The sequence below is a fragment of the Otolemur garnettii genome, unplaced genomic scaffold, assembly GCF_000181295.1.
Source record: "Otolemur garnettii isolate 467f Iridium unplaced genomic scaffold, OtoGar3 scaffold00011, whole genome shotgun sequence".
Lineage (NCBI taxonomy): Eukaryota > Metazoa > Chordata > Mammalia > Primates > Galagidae > Otolemur > Otolemur garnettii.
In genome coordinates, this window is record NW_003852406.1 from 35726648 (window position 1) to 35731634 (window position 4987).

Sequence of the window (4987 nt, forward strand, 5' to 3'; positions counted from 1 at the left end):
GCTGGCCTGTGTGGGTTCGAGCCTACTAGCCTCAGTGTATGTGGCCAACACCCTACCCACTGAGCTATGGGCACTGCCTGAGCCTTGATCTCTGGCATAAGACTCTCTTCCTGCTTGAGAGACCTAGAGAATCATGAGAATGGCGTGTGATTTGTGTATGTGCAGAAGATCAGAAAACTGGCCTCCAAGAGAAAATGTATGAGTGAGGTGTGGCAATAATAACTATGGTAAAGATTCTCTAGATTCTAAGTCTCTTGAGAGACAGAGGTTGGGCTCAAGATTCACAGTTTTGCAAAAACAAAGGTGGAGACATTCTATCTGACCTTCTCCATCCCATGCCTAATAAGGGCTAATGTTGGACTAGTACCTTTTGTCCACTTCTTCCTGTTTTATGATAATAAATACAGACCTGAGGTTTACTCAGGAGAAGCTCCTCCCAGAGTTCCTCAGTCCCCTGACACAGTCTCTGTGTCAAGCCTCTTCATTCCTTGCACCAAGACCCCCTCTTCTGGTGACTCCAAATCCCTTCAATCTTGACAGTATTATCTTCCAATCTGTTACCACAGGATGTCTTTCTATTTATTTACATCTTTAATTCTTTAAGGAATTTATTATAATTTTCTTTTTTTTTTGTTTTTGAGACAGAGCCTCAAGCTGTCCCCCTGGGTAGAGTACCATGGCATTACAGCTCACAGCAACCTCCAACTCCTGGGCTCAAATGAGTCTCCTGCCTCAGCCTCCCAAATAGCTGGGACCACAGTCCCCTACCACAGTGCCCAGCTATTTTTTGGTTGCAGCCGTCATTGTTGTTTGGGCAGGTCTGGGCTGGATTCAAACTTGCCACCATAGGTGTATGTGGCTAGCACCTTAGCCACTTGAGCCACAGGCACCGACCTGGGATCTTCTATGTATAAGATCACACCTGTGAATACAGTTTTACTGCCTTTCCCATATGAATACCTTTTACATGGCTGGGTATGGTGGCTCACACCTGTAATTCCAGCACTTTCAGAGGCCAAGGTATGGATCATTTGAGCATAGGAGTTTAAGACCAGCCTGAGCAAGATAGAGACCCCATCTCTACTAAAAATAGAAAAAGTGGCTGGTGTTGTGGCAGGGGCCTGTAGTCCCAGCTACTTGGAAGGCTGAGGCAAGATTGTCACTCTAGCCCAAAAGTCTGAGGTTGCTCTGAACATGGCACTCTAGCCAGGGCAACAGACTGAGGCTCTGTCTCAAAAAAAAAAAAAAAAAAATATCTTTTATATCTTGTCTCAGTGCTGTAGCCTGACCAACTTCAGCACAGTGCTAAATGCCCTGGTGAAAGCAGACATTCTTCTGTCATTCATGAAGTCAGGTAAAGCCTTCACAATTAAGTCTGATGTTAGCTATGGATTTTTCATAATGCCTTTATCATGATGAGGAACTTTCCTTCTATTCCTATTATTCTGAGTTTTTATCATGAAAAGAATGTTAGAAATGTCAATGAATTTGTTTGTTTTTTTTTTGAGACAGAGCCTCAAGCTGTCCCCCTTGCCATGTGCCATGGCATCACAGCTCACAGCAACCTCCAACTCCTGGGCTCAAGCGAGTCTCCTGCTTCAGCCTCCCAAGTAGCTGGGACCACAGGTGCCAGCCACAATGCTGGCTATTTTTTGGTTGCAGCCGTCATTGTTGTTTGGTGGTCCCAGGCTGGATTCGAACCCGCCCCCTTAGATGTATGTGGCTGGCGCCTTAGCCGCTTGAGCCACAGGTGCCGAGCCAATGAATTTGTACAGAACAATCTCTTAACTCTGTCCTGTAATCTCTGTGTTCCCCTTTCCACACAGAGGCCTGTTGTCCTTTTCTTGTGTGTCCTGCATATTTTACATATATATGTGGAAGGTTTTAAAGCATGTCTATGTGCTATTTTATTTTCTCCCTTCTCTTCTCTTCCCTCTCCTCCCCTCCCCCTCCCCTTCCTCTCCCCTCCCCTTCCCCTTCCTCTCCCCTCCCCTTTCCCTCTCCTCTCCTTCCTTTTTCTTTTCTTTCCCTTTATTTATTTATTTGAGACTGAGTCTCACATTGTTGTCCCTGGTAGAGTGCTGTGGTGTCACAGCTCACATCAACCTCAAACTGTTGGGCTCAAGTGATTCTTTTGCCTTAGTCTCCCAAGTAGCTGGGACTACGGGTGCCCGCAACAACAACTGTTCTTTGTTTTTTGTTTTTTTTTTTTTTCCGATGAGGTCTTGCTCTGGCTCAGGCTGGTCTCAAAACTGTGAGCTCAGGCAATCCACCTGTCTTAGCCTCCCAGAGCACTAGGATTACAGGCATAAGCTGCTACTGTACCCAGCATCTACATGCTGTTTTCATGTTTTTTTATTTTTTCTCTGTTTTTTTTTTTTTTTTGTAGAGACAGAGTCTCACTATGTCACCCTCGGTAGAGTGCTGTGGTGTCTTTTTGTAGAGACAGAGTCTCACTATGTCACCCTCGGTAGAGTGCTGTGGTGTCATAGTTCACAGCAACCCCCAGCTCTTGGGCTTAGGCGATTCTCTTGCCTCAGCCTGCCGAGTAGCTGGGACTATATAGGCGCCAGCCACAATGCCCGGGTATTTTTTTGTGCAGTTTGGCCAGGGCCAGGTTTGAACCCACCACCCTTGGTATATGGGGCCAGTGCCCTACCCACTGAGCCATAGGCACTGCCCTCTACATGCTGTTTTAATGTCCCCTTCCCTTGAGTGTGGCTGGACTTCGTGACTCACTTATAACTAACAGAATGTGAGTGATAGAAATGACAGGGTGAAACTTCTCAGACTGGGTCACAAAGCTGTTTAGAGACATTGTCCTTGATCTTTGTGGGCTTGCTCACTGTGGGAAAGCCAGCTTCTACACTATGAAGACATGTAGGTGGGCTGTGGAGGGGTCCACCTGGTGAGGGACCGAGGCCTCCTGGCAGCAGTGGCATAAGCAATTCATCTTGGAAATGAGTCCTCCACCCGTAGGTAAGCTTTCAGATGGCTGCAGCCCTAAAAAATATCTTATTTTTTATAATTGAGATATAATTCACATGCCAAAAAATTTACCCATTAAGAATGCATACTTTAGAGTGGTGCCTATGGCTTAGTGGGTAGGGCGCCGGCCCCATATACCGAGGGTGGCAGGTTCAAACCCAGCTCCAGCCAAACTGTAACAAAAAAATAGCCAGGCATTGTGGTGGGGGCCTGTAGTCCCAGCTACTTGGGAGGCTGAGGCAAGAGAATTGCCTAAGCCCAGAAGTTGGAGGTTGCTGTGAGCTGTGTGATGCCATGGCACTCTACTGAGGGCGATAAAGTAAGACTCTGTCTCTACAAAAAAAAAAAAAAAAGAATGCATAATTTGTTGGGCCAGATTCGAACCCACCAGCTCTGGTGTATGTGGCTGGCGCCCTAGCCACTTGAGTTATAGGCGCTATCCCCATCTTAATATCTTCTTTAAAGAAATGCCTATATTCAAATTTTTGCCCATTTTCAATCAGGTTTTTTGTGTTTTTAAGGTTGAGTTGTAAGGGTTATTTATATGTTCTATATGTTCGATCCTTATCAGATATATGATTTGCAAATATTTCCTCCCATTCTGTGAGTTGTTTATTCATGTTCCTAATAATGTTCTTTGAAGCACAAAGTATTCAGTCTTCATGAAATTTAAATTACCTATTTTTTCTTTGGCTGCTTATGTGTGAAGTGTCATATGTAAGAAATCATTGCCTAATCCAAGGTAACTATGTCTTATGCCTATGTTTTCTTCTAAAAATCCTTTCCTTTTAGCTTTCATATCTAGATCCTTCATATATTTTATATTGATTTTTCATATGATGTAAGGTAAGGAGCCCAGCTCTATTCTTTTGCATCTGGAGATGTAGTTATCCCAGCCCCATTTGTTGAAAGGACTATTACTTCCTGGTCTTGGCACCCTGTGGAAAATCAGTTAACTTGTTAAGTACAAGGATTTATTTCTGGACTCTCAATTCTGCTCCCTTGATCTATATGTCTGCCTTTATTCTGCACCATACAGTCTTGATTATTGTAACTTTGGAATAAATTTTGAAATTGGGACTTGTGAGTCCTCGAACTTTTGTCTTTCAAGAATTTTTTGTCTATTTGAGGTCCTTTTCTTCCATATTAACTTTCAGGTTCTCAGTTTCTGCAGCAAAGGCAGCTGGAATTTGGTGTATATATCAATTTGGGGACTTTATTAGCTTTCTAGAGTGTTGATGCAAAGTACCACATGCTTTCTCTAAAACTTGGAGGGATTCTGCCTGGTGCTTCCCAGCTTCTGGTGGTTCACCAGCGGTCTTCCCATGCCCTGGATTGTAGGTGCATCATTCAAATCTTTCATCTTAACATGGCTTCCGTCTTCTAAGGACACCCTGGGTGTGCCCCTACTCCAGGATGACCTTGTCTTAACTAATTACATCTGCACAACTGTATTCCAAATATGGTCAAATTTTGAGGTATTGGATTTAGGAGTTCAATATATTATTTTGGAGGGGAACACAGATCTACCTATGACAGGGACTGCTTCTATCCGAACAATATTAAATCTTCTAATCTATGACTAGCGCATGTCTCTTGATTAGTTTCCTTCAATGATGTTTTATAGTTTTCAGTGCACCAGTCTTACAGTTATTTATTCCTAAATTTTTTTATTCTTTTTGAAGCTCTTGTAAATGAAATTGCTTCCCTTCCTTTCCTTTTACTTCTCTTCCCTTCCCTTTCCTTTCTAACAGGGTCTTGTCTTGTAGAGTGCTGTGGCGTCATAGCTCATAGCAACCTCAAACTCTTGGGCTCAAGTGATTCTCTTGTCTCAGCCTCCAGAATAGCTGGGACTAATGGCATCTCCAGAATGCCTGGCTATTTTTAGAGACGGGGTCTCACTCAGGCTCAGGCTGGTCTCAAACCTGTGAGCTCAGGCAATCCACCTGCCTCAGCCTCCCAGAGTGCTAGGATTACAGATGTGAGCCACCACACCCAG